We start from the raw sequence: 12,768 nt of genomic DNA on the forward strand, positions 1-12,768 counted from the left end.
AGAATGTTTTTGATACTCTCTTTCTCTGCATCTAAACACCCTTTATTGAAGAAAATGGAGGACTTAGATTGGTTAATCCTCTGTCCCGAAGCGCTACAATAGGTTTCCAATAAGGAAGATACAATAGTAGCTCCCTGATAACTCGACTTGAAAAACAGCAGGCTATCATCAGCAAACAGTAAGTGGCTTACCGGCGGAGCCGTTGGTGCCACTTTAATTCCGTGAATAGGCGATGATTCATTGTGGTTTTTGAGGAGGCACGAAAGGCCCTCTGCTGCCAACAAAAAGAGGTAGGGTGATAGTGGATCTCCCTGTCGAATTCCTCTCGTAGGACTGAATTGTTCCAGTTTCTTCCCATTAAATAAGACTGAGAACGTAACTGAGCTCATCATCCGCATGATAAGATGAACCCAAGTTGGTGCAAAACCCAGTTTGATCATCATAGCACTCAGATATGTCCATTCCAACCGGTCATATGCTTTCATCATGTCTAGTTTCAAGGCACAAAACCCATTCCTCTTTGATTTGCTTCGTTTCATAAAGTGCAGACATTCATAAGCAGATATTATGTTGTCTGTAATGATTCTTCCTCCAACAAAGGCTGATTGTTCTTCGGAAATGATCTCAGGGAGGATGGATTTCAATCTATTTGCTAGGACCTTGGATGCTATTTTATAAAGGACATTACAAAGACTGATAGGACGGAATTGGGTGAGGAGTGTGGGGCTTGTTACCTTTGGTATCAACACCAGAATAGTTTCGTTCAGTATGGCCACATCATCTTCTTCCCTCAGAATTTTTAGGATGACTGAAGTGATGTCAGTGCCACATACATCCCAGTGGCATTGGAAAAAATGGGCTGGAAATCCATCAGGCCCTGGCGCTTTGGTGGGTGCCATTTGAAATAAAGCTTCCTTCACCTCTTCTTGAGTAAACTCCGATGTAAGCAGATTATTCATCTCCGAGGTAACTTTACGTGGAACCCTGTTAAGCACGTCCTCCATATTGGATGTACCTTCGTATGTGTAAAGATGTTTGTAGAATTCGGTGATCATATGCTCTAGCTCAGCAGCATTATCAACTATAGTACAATCCTCACGTACCACAGACTGGATTCTGTTTTTGCGTCGACGCTTGCATGCCCGGAGATGAAAGAACTTTGTATTTCTGTCGCCCTCTTTGAGCCATGATACCCGAGACCTTTGACGCCACATCACCTCTTCTCTGAAATAGAGCTCGGACAGTCTATCTCTGATTTTTATTTCGATTCTAGAAGGTTGGGTACGTGTTTGATCTGCCCGTAGGTTTGCTAGATCTCCATTCAGGCGTTTGATCTCCTTCCGGACGTTACCGAAAGTATTTGTATCCCAGCGCCCGAGCCCTTTTGACAGCGCGTCTATCTTCCCCGTCAAATCTGCTGCTGATACCACTCCAGGGCCCTGCCAATGTTGTTGCACCTCCTCTTGGAAACCATCATGCGATTCCCACATCATCTCGTACTTAAAAGTACGTTTCACGAGGTTGCTCAGTGGGCTTTCTGTTTCAAGCAAGATAGGGCTGTGATCAGATGTGGCTGCCACCTTGTGCACTAATCTTGCATTCGGGAATATAGACATCCACTCCATAGTAGCTAATGCTCTGTCTAAGCGTACGCGGGTATAGGTTCCTCCTGCGACCCTTCTTTCGAAAGTCCATCTCGGTCCGGTGAATCCTAGATCAGAGAAACCGCACACATCAACGGCATCACGAAAACCGTTGACCTGTGTCAAGCTGCGGTATCTTGATCCTTCGTACTCGTCCAAGCGCAAGACCTCGTTGAAGTCCCCCCAACACAACAAAGGACGATCCGTTGCCGAAGCTAATGATCGAAGAAGATCCCAGGTTATACTTCTTTCATCTACCCTTGCTTCCCCATAGACCACCGTCATTCTCCATTGTTCCATCCCCGACATGGTGATGAGTGCATCAATGTGATATTCCGAGTAACCAATAATATCAAGCTTTATTGAATCATTCCAAAAGATCCCTAAACCTCCACTCCGACCAGAACTACTAACAGCAAATGAAAGATCAAAACCTAATGAACTTGCCAAGCTTTCTACTCTTCCTCCAGGGAGTTGAGTTTCCACAATGCATGCCACCATTGGAGTATATTGCCTCGCAAGATTGCGAAGCTCACGAACTGTCTCGGGTCTACCAGCCCCTCGACAGTTCCAACAGAGAAGACTCATTGAGCCCGGCGGCGCTCCTCGCCGGAGCCCGCCAAATCGCTCATCTTTTTTGTTATTGTATGTGGTGGAGAACTTGCCTTGTACTTCTTTCTATCCCTTGGTGCAACATACACCTGCGGAGGTGGTGGAGTATGCTCCGCGAGTTCGTGTGCCTCCCCCATAATGGTCGTGGACAGGTGATCACTTTGATCCTTCGACCCGGCTGTAGTAGCATTAGACATGTCTAGCTTCTTTTTTGCAGAAGGTTCCGGCTGTAGGGTTTCCTCGTCCTGCTCCATCTGCACTGGTTTCATTGGGCTCTCAGCCGTGTCCTCAATGTTCTCATCCTCACTCATCCCTGCCTCCTGTGAAGAGCGTTTCTTTGCTGCATTCTCTGTTCGACTGTTGGAGGTAGCCTGCCCCTGCGGTCCTCTACCCCTACCACGACGGCCCCGGGTAGGTGGGGGGTTTGAGCTACGCTGGGAGTATTGGTTTGCCGCTGCTGGCCGTCTGGTAGCTACCATCCACTGACCATATTGTATCTCATCGGAACCGTGGACGCCATCGCCACACTCCTCCAGAACATGTCCCATGACACCACAAACCTCGCAGAAAAATCCAACTTTCTCATATTTCACCGGTACTAAGAGGGCTTCCTCCCCCCTGATCTTCAGCGGAGTAAAGCGAACAAGGGGTTCATCTATTTTGATCTTGACCCGAGCCCTTACATAATTCCCTTCAAAGAATCTGTTAGGTTTCATCTCCACGCTCTTCACGTGTCCAATACGCCGAGCAAGTTGGTCTAATATCCCTTCCCTCCGATACAATTCAGGAGTGTCATGTATTTGTGCCCAAACTTGCACCCGGTTCAGAGCAACCGTAAGCGGTTTGCCCTTGCCATCGTATTCCTCTATCACCACCATTAAACCCCTGAAGATCCAGGGTCCTTGGTGCATCACCCTGTTCCAATCCCCAACACAGAACATCTGAATAATGAAGAGATTATCATCCGCTTCACGTATCCCCGGATCATAAGCCAGACGCCACACGAATTTCATCGTGGTTTTGAAAGACTCAGCGTTGTAGGGTTTGGTCGTATGCACTTTGGCCACAGCGAGCCATCGTGTTTCCTCGGAGAACCTCGAGATTTCTTCTTCATCCACAATCACCGCATCTAGCTCCGCCTCTTTAAGCTTCATATTCCTCATGGTTGCCTCCAGATCAGCCGGCGCTTTCCCCGTGCCACTCCCCTGACGAGGGGCACCTGACGAGGATGCCATTACCAGGGAGGGAGTCTCGCAGGGAGGATCCGTGCGAGGGAAGTATCCAACCCTCAACGACGGTGGTGGTCCGCCGGAGTAGAAAACCCTAAACCCTAGTCGCCGCTAGGGTTAGTCCGGGATAGCGAGCATATATGGGTGAAGGTTACGGGCTTTCTTTGTTAGACAATGCTCTGCGCGAATCGCTCGGCCGGCCGCGCGGGCCACCCGATTTGTTGTATGCGGGCCGCATCGTTAGATCTTCATACAACAATTTTTTTTATGCAATAAATTTTGTTTATGATGTAGCAATTTTCGTCAACGGTTGCAACAAAAGTATAGTTATAGCAAAAAAAAAATCTACGTGACCGTAGCAAAAAAACAAAGCTGATGATGCGTGGTAGCAAAACAAAAGGGTTGTAGCAAAACAATCCGATGAACTTAGGTTGCAACTCTGACGAACGTGTATGCAACTTTTTTAATGAACGATTGCAGTAAAAAATGATGCCGGTTGTAGCCAAAATTAACATGGTTGTAGCAAAATTGAAAGACATCGATTGTACCAACAAATCCGACGAACTGGAGTTGCAACCAAACGTATATGCAACTTTTTTACTGGACAAATGTAGCAGATAAAAAACGCTTGTAGCAAATATGAACACCGGTTGCAACAAATTTAGACCAGAAAAAAGTTGCATGCCTAATCAGCTGCATGCGCGGGTCACGTGCGGCCGGCCGAACGATTCGGCCGACGCACCGGCCAGAAACATTTCCCTTGTTTGTTTGTCCTTTTTGCTGTGCCTACTGCTATAAATCAGCCGGTTGATCTTAGAAAATGATCAGCCGTTTAACTAGCCTTCGATCTTGTGTGTGTTGCCGTTCGATTGCATGCTTGCAGCGCCCAGCGTCTTCCTCATCTCCCGTGTACTATTGTGCTCTTCTCCCGCTTGCAACAACCTCTGTCTGGTAGTGCTATCACTCGTCGGAGCACCACCGCCCTTCGCCGGAGTGATGATTCTCGATCATAGTAATCCAATAGATTAATATGATAGTTTTACTTAAAAAGTTATGTTTACTAATGGATTAATTACAATGCGTGCATGCATGACCACTTCAAATATCTTTACATGCACTGATGAGTTATGTCTTGACTAATTAAACAAAAAAAAACAATTTTTTTGAGATCAACCCTATAAACCAGAAATGAAAGAGTAATTTATATATTTCTGATGAACTTCAATGAAAGCGATCTGGAAACAGTAGATCGAAACCAAGAAACTAACGTCTAAAATACCGTAATGCCCTCCCCCCACCCGCTAACGTCTAACAGTAGATTGAAACCGAGAAACTTAACCTCACGGTCTCATTTGGGAAGTTGTCATGCACATTTGGGAAATTTTTTGGGGTGTCTATGAATGTATTTCCAGTCAACCCACTTCATCTCATTGACAGATGGCTTTTTCTATATCAACACTGTCTCATAGAGGTCACTAGTAGAAATAAGGGCTTTCGTCCCAGCTCGAAAAACACATTAGTCTCGGTTCCTTTACGAACTGGGACTAATGTTAGTATTAGTCCCGGTTCGAGCGACAAAGGCGCCGGTCGGGCGTTAGTCCCGGTTCAAATGGGACCTTTAGTCCCGGTTCGTGTCTCGAACCGGGACTAAAGGGTTTGGAGGATTTAGTCCTGGTTCGTGTCTTGAACCGGGACTAAAGGGTAGACCTTTAGTCCCGGTTCGTGACACGAACCGGGACTAAAGGTGTTCAGATTTTTTTTTCTGTTTTTAAATTCTTGTTTGTAGTTTCTGTTTTAAATTGTTTATATCTTTTAGGATATTTGATGTTTTTGATTGATTCTTTTTGCCTTAGATTCAAAATTTTGTCTAGTTTTTGTTTGTGCCATTACTTTTCAAATTTGAATGGTTTACATTTGAATTTGTTTAAATTTGCTTCAAACCCAGTTTTTGAATAACTTGAGTTTACAAATAGTTTTTAATTTAATTCTTCTTGCTCCCACTCATGTGTTAGATTGTTGTCACAGTAAGATTTATTTGGTTATTTTTAGAATAATTTAAATTAGGATTTTAATTAAAGAAATATTGTTTTGCTTATATAGTTGTTTTAGTCATTTAATTGTTGTTTTTTTTATTATTTTTAGTTAGTTCTTTCTGTAGATTTTAACATGTTGTAGTATGGTGCATATTTAATGCACAAAAAAAATCTACAGTTCAATTAATTTAAAAAAAATGCCTTTGTAGCAGATGGGTTTTCGTCTGAAACCTTGATACTTTGAGTTTTGTAAAAAATAAACAAAAAATGATAAAATATTCAAAAAATAAACAAAAATGGTAAAATCTTCAAAAAATAAAATCCTTTGAGATGTTGTTAGGTTTTAGTGTCTAGTCGGTATAGAAATTTTCAGATATGAATTTTGACCTTTTTGCAAAAAAAAAGGAAAAAAAATAAACGGCCATAACTTTTACATACGACGTCAAAAAAAAATTAATATATTAAAAAAAACTAGAAAACATTGGTACTCGATTTCACCCGGGCTTGCCCGGTGAAGTTTTCTCACATGCTCAAAATTCCAAATGGAAAAAAAGTTATTTCAAAAAGAAGTTTTTTCAAAAAAAAAGAAAAATAATTTTATTTAAAAATATTATGTTGTTTTCATTGAAATTCACTATTATTGTTACTTATTAAGTTTATTTTAATAATTGTTTGTAATTCAAAAAATTAAATCATGTTACATGACATCAAGACCCAAGTTGTTTAGGATTGATAGCTTACTATTGTCAGGAAAACAACAAATGCACACTTAGCAACTAGGGGCGATAGAACCAAAAAGTTAAGCGTGAGATTAAATTGTCAAATAATTCAAAGATTTGAAAATTGGAATAAAACATAAAAAATATTCAAAAATAAAATTTGAAAAAAAATCTAACGTTTCGGGTCAAACAAACAAAATAAACAGACGGATCCTTTAGTCCCGGTTTGTAAGTAGAACCGGGACTAAAGGTACTCCCCCCGAGGCGCCCATGTGGAGCACCTTTGGTTCCGGCTTGGAACACGGCCGGGACTAAAGGTTAGGCCTTTAGTCCCGCCTCTTTGGTCCCGGTTGGTGAACCGGGACTAAAGCACCTTACGGGCCGGGACTATAGGCCCTGTCCCCACTAGTGGGTGCTCAACGGTGTGAAACATGTAATCCATAGGAGTTTTCTTGGACTTAGGAAGATAAGAGTCGCTATCTCTCTATTTCCCAAGTCTCTTATCCTTCCACTTCTTCATTTCTTCTGCCTCTATATGAGCATCATCATGAGCTGGCAGGAATGGTCCCAATTTCTTGATGTTAGATGGTGCATCTTCTACTTCTTCTTCAGTGACAACTGCCTTCTTCTTCTTGGCAGCAACAGCGCTCTTGCCTTTGCCTTTGCAAGGTTTGCAGATGCTCTTATACCACCAACAGTATACGTTTGTTCTTCCTTCAAACTAATGAACGGTTATTAGCATTGTGCCACAATGGACACTTTACCGCAGCATCGTAACTGCCAGACAGGGGCAGGAAACAGGCACGACACTGTGAATTCCAAGTAATCCACAGAATGATATGGTTAGGTAATAATCCAAAGCAAAAAAGTAAAAAAAAATGCATTCCTTAATTATTTATAGTTGTGATAAACTACTTATTTCGGGATTATATCTATGTACATTAGTTCTAGAAAATGAAACTTCACACAACTTATATGGTAGTAGGATCAGATCAAAATGATGTACGTTGCCACCAAGTAAAATAAAAGATAAGTGCACTAATTTTTTTTCTGAACGAAACAAAATAACATGCAAGAAAATAAAAAAAAAATCTAAAGCTGCATCTAACTGATCAATGAACGGTAACTCGATATGATATAAAAATATAAATCACTAACAGATACGTAAAAGACTTAAGGATCAAAGTTTTGCAGCCGAACAAGCCTCTCCTATTTCTCTCTCCCTCTCTAGCTAGACCAAATTATGCATGGGACGGATGGACGGGCTGCCTGCAAGACTCCCCGCTGTCTCGCCGTGTTACATGATGGCTAGCTAGCCGTGTGTTAGATGTGACTTTGACATACGCTGTAATTCACTTGAAGCAGCTGGTTCGCGTGCAGTGGATGGATAATTACAGAGAGTGGTCTTATCTTACACGTCCGTCTCGCCGGCTATGCACGTGTTGAGCAGATATATAGCATGCATGCAGGTACGTACGTACGAGCAGAGCAGGAGCCGTCAAGTTGGACTGGAATACATGCACATGACCTATCAAGCAAAAGCAGGATTAATCCATGCTCACACAGCCAACTCCCTATAAATAGGTGCCTTCCATCAACACATTGGATCCATCACAAGGTCGCAACTTGCACACACACACAGACACACACTCTCAGTAGCTCAAGAATATGGCGGTAAGACTCGCGTGCCTTTTAATGCAATATGGGTGTGTGTGTGTGTGTTTTGAATGAATTCTTGATGCATGCATGCATGCATGTTTGTATGTACGTAGGACACGGTGAAGGTTGGTCCATGGGATGCACTGGACGGACAAGCTCGTGACGTGAACATCGGCAGCAGGCGCCAACGCCTCAAGACCATCACCATTAGCTGGGGATGGGATTTCGAGAATGCCCGTATCATTGGCATCTCCTTCGTCTACGTCGACCAGGAAGACCAGCCAGTCCTCGTCGGCCCCTGGGGCAAGATCGACCCTCAACTCTCCCAGACAATCGAGATGACGCAAGAGGACCAGCTCAACTGCGTGAGCGGCACCTTGGACGACTCCGCCGGCATCACCTCGCTCCAACTCATCATCAACCAGCAGTCGTACGCCTTTGGCAGCCCGGCAGGGCCCGCCTTCAGCGCGCCGTTGCCGCAGGGTGATGGCGACGTGGTCGCCTTCTTCGGCCGCTCCGACGACACCCTCAAGGCGCTTGGCGTGTACGTGCTGGAGAAGAATGGTTTGCCGGTCATGATCGGTCCGTGGGGTGGCTCCGGCGGCGCACCCGTGAACATCACAACGCCCGTCCAGCTTAAGAGCGTCACTGTCTACAGCGCTCAGAGCATCAATGGATTCTCCTTCACCTACGTCGACCAGAACGGTGACTCCATCGCTACCGACACCTGGGGCACGACCACCGGAGGGAAGCAAACCGTACGTATGACGTTACTTCATTCTTAATTTCCTTTCTACGTACTTGCTTGTCTCACTTCTGAGTCATCCTAACTGTATGCGTGCACGTTGATACAGTTTGACCTGAACCAAGGCGAGTACGTGGACAACATCTTTGCCAGTTTTGACGACGACAATGGCGTGAACTCGCTTCGCTTCACCACCAACAAGAAGAATGTGCATGGCCCGTACGGGCGCCTCTCGGGGACTGTCTTTAGCGTGCCACTGCCGGACAAGGCCGTGGTCGGCAACCACAACGGCGCCGTGGTCGGCTTCTTCGGCCGCTCCGGAGGGGACGGTCTCGTCGCCCTCGGCGTCTATGTCGGTCTCGCGCCCAACCCGGAGCCATGAATCAATAACTTATATCTTCAGACGGGCATGCATACCTCTACTCCATCTGCATGCTACGTTAAACCCCAGCTACCTAGCTAGCTGGCTATACATATGTGTGTAATGAATAAGCACGATGGGATCCCTCTGCACCTCCATCAAATACTGTTAAGTGATTATATATATATGTGCATGTGTGTAATATTAATATAAATAAAGCTGTAATGCCCCATGGTTTGCAATAAATAAATGCCACCCGTTTGGCTGAAACATCTGTTTGATATTTATTTTTCTCTCGTGTATCTAATTGATAGTGTTGTGGATCCCATCATTCAAAACCCATGCATGAGCACTATCTAACACTTAAGCCGGTCTCTTCTTCATCCAAAGCTCGCCAGCCTTCAAAGCACCATCTCTTTTCACCAAAAATAACCTTGCTAGTAACAGTACTCATGTTTCATTGACATGAACATATTTACTTAACGCGTTAAAAAATATATGTCGAGCTCTTTCTAAATGAATCAATAGACGTCCGAGGACGTAAGAGCGAAAACAAGTTCGCACCGTCCATTTATTGTGATTATCTAAAATTCCCGACTACCTCATAGGAAAATAATCTCTCCGATGAAAAATTCCTAGTACCATAAAAAAATTGTACCAACATACATGGGGAAAATATAAACTAAGTAAGTAACGTCCTAACCGAAAAATATCTCCCATCCATAATATTTCCAATAGCTCTATTCAATGACTTCCCAACAAAGAAATATATCTATACCCCTGGAATTGGTAAAAACTACAATATAATGTCCCATAGAAATATATCTTCGGTGAAAATTCAAAATACCCTGAAACATGTGGTAACACCGAATGAATAAAAAAAAACTAAGTGAACGTAGTACCGTGGAAAAATTATCCCAACAAAACAAATGGCCAAGGAAATATAAAAAATGTTGTTCAAGCCAAAAATATGTTTTTGTCAGGAGAGCATGTGTCAAACAAGATTGATAACAGGTTCGGGCGCCTTCTCCTCTCCACCTTCTTATATCCATTCATACGGAGCTTGAAACATGCTTGATGCCATGCCAGGAACTCTATCTATATCTTTGGCTGGTGACGAAACACCTAGAAGCCATATCATAATGCAATCTATCCATCGCGCTCCAGTATAGCTATAGCTAGATACATTGGTTGTCAACACACTAAGATGACTTCCTCTATCGTAATACCAAATTACCCCCGAGGGGGAGGGGGGTGACTTGATTTGGAGGCCGTGGAGCACCACTGATCACTGGTGGAAAAACAGGCTTCCGTCCAGCCCCATAAGTCGCGAAGCTGTAGGAACCGCGACTAATGGGACCTTTAGTCGCGGTTCTGGAGGTGAACCGCGACCAAAGGCCTGGGCCCAGGGCGCTCGGTGGCCAGCTGGTGCACGTGAGGGGCTTTAGTCGCGGTTGGCCAGGACAACCGCGACTAAAGGCCTTCGGGCACCTTTAGTCACGGTTTGCCAGGCCAACCGCAACTAAAGCCCCTCCCCTATATATACCCATCCAGCAGCCAACACTTAGCCATTTAGAGCCATTCTCTTCACACTTAGGGTTTAGGTTTGCTTTTGGTTCCTCTTATGCACATAAGGTGTTTGATGAAATGCCCCAAGAGCATGAAACAAACATGACATGAAGTGTTGGAGCCACACTCCTCGATCGCGGTTAGCAACTTGATGAACCTTTGATGTGTCATTGATAAAATATGCATGTGTGTAGTTCATTGTTTAATTTATATTGTTTGTAGCTAGTTAGTTTAACAAATGCATGATGGTTAATTATATATTTTATATTATAATAATGCAGATGAATCGGCAATGGATGTACGTTAACCGACTCTCCGGCGAGTTCACTACGGGTTTGAAAGATTACCGGTGTGGTTTGTCTTCGGAAGCATTACCGGTGTGCCAAAATTATCCCTTTCTTATCTTATCTTATCTTCCGTCGTGACATTTTTGCAAAAAAGTCCTTCCGTTTTCAGTTAATCAACCCGCGGTCCTTTGTTTAGTTAAAAAACGTTTCGTTTTTTATTAAAACACCCCTCCCCATGGTCAAGGTCTTCTTATCCACACGCACCCGCGGCCGGCGTCGGCGTCTTCTTATCCACGCGCACCACGCGGCGAGGTGAAGCAGGGGAAGACTCGGGTAGGTCGGGGACGGGGCCTTGGCGGAGCCTCCAATGGACGCTGGAGATGGCCGGAGGGAGGGGGATCGAGGGGATCGGGAACGGCGTCGCTGCGCTCGCGGAAGGCTCGTCGACGGCCGGGGCTGCAATGGCGTGGTCCAGGCAGAAGGGAGCCGATGCTCCGGTGGCCAGAGGCGGGTCGCGGCTGCGCGGAGCCACGAATGGACGCCGGAGGGAAGAGGCTCTGCGATTCTCCCGCCGTATCGCCGCGGCCAGCGGCCTGAATCTCGAGGCCGAGCAGCTCTCGGCGTGTATAGCGCCGGCCTAGGCTCCTCCGCGAATCGGCGGCCCGAATCCGCTGCTGGAGCTCGCGCTTCCGGATAGGATCGGTGCCGGGATTGGAGGGGCTCGCTGGTTAGTAGGCCGGGGCCATGGCGCTGTTCCGGAAGTTCTTCTTCAAGAAGCCGCCCGACGGGGTGCTCCCCATCACGGATAACGTATACGGTAAATGGAGATGGACTTGTTTCCTCTGTGTTGCCGTTGGTCTGGTTGCGTGCAGCAGACGACTGCATTTTTACACCATGGCCGTTTTAGTAGTGGAGAAAATAGGTTTCAGTTTGATTGGTCTGTTGCTGATTGCAACTCCAAAGTAGTATAAGCAACTGAGCGTAGTTCAAATGTTGATTTGACCTACGGTGAGCAAGCATTAGCTGGTTTAGAGAAGAAATTTAATCAGAGAGTTTTCTCCATTTTAGCATATGCTTATGTCTGCTTATCAGTTACCATGTTTTGAATGAGGAAATCTGATGTATTAGTACCGACTCGCAAACCATACATCACCTTATTTTTAGTGGCTAGATAGCCATTTGATATGAGAACAGAGTTGAGCATTTGGTACCATGTTTTCATTTGAAGTCAATAGGGATAGAACAACTGGTTATAGCTTGTGGATGTTCTCAGTTGTTTTTTGCACACAAGGTGTTTGTGTGTTTGTCCAAGCCAGTTTTTTTTTGCACACAAGGTGTTTGTGTGTTTGTCTAAGACAGTTTCAGTCACAGATGCTTGAGGTAAACTCCCATATAAATACATCATGAGACTAACTCTCCTTCCATATGATTCAAAAAATGGTATGATGGTGGGAGTCAATCTGGTAACTAAACTAATGTCACGTGGGTGTGTGCATATGGATGTGCCTTAGTTGTTCACAACCAGATGAACTGGGTTGTTGCACGCAGAGAAGGATTTGGATGAATGTGTCATGATTATGATATTTTCCTTGTCCTTTATCAGAAAAAATGATAGTTTCCTTGATTTGTTTTGTTCTAGATTTGTAAAGCATTGCACTCATTTGCTTTTTGGTGCGGGAGCTTCAAGACAGCAGGGGCAACAAGCTTCACTCAACATATTCATCTATGATTTTCTCTCCAATTTTGAAATTATTTGCCTTCCTGGTTTATAACAACATCGGGGAGTCTGAACCATGTAGTCTACTTATCCATAATGAACCACATGTGCGAACCATGCATTCTGAACCGATCAACCGTATTTCTCCGTAGGTCGACGAAATATGAGTGGGACCATGTCTTAGGTTGTGGAAA

The sequence above is a fragment of the Hordeum vulgare genome, chromosome 7H (genome assembly GCF_904849725.1).
Source record: "Hordeum vulgare subsp. vulgare chromosome 7H, MorexV3_pseudomolecules_assembly, whole genome shotgun sequence".
NCBI lineage: Eukaryota > Viridiplantae > Streptophyta > Magnoliopsida > Poales > Poaceae > Hordeum > Hordeum vulgare.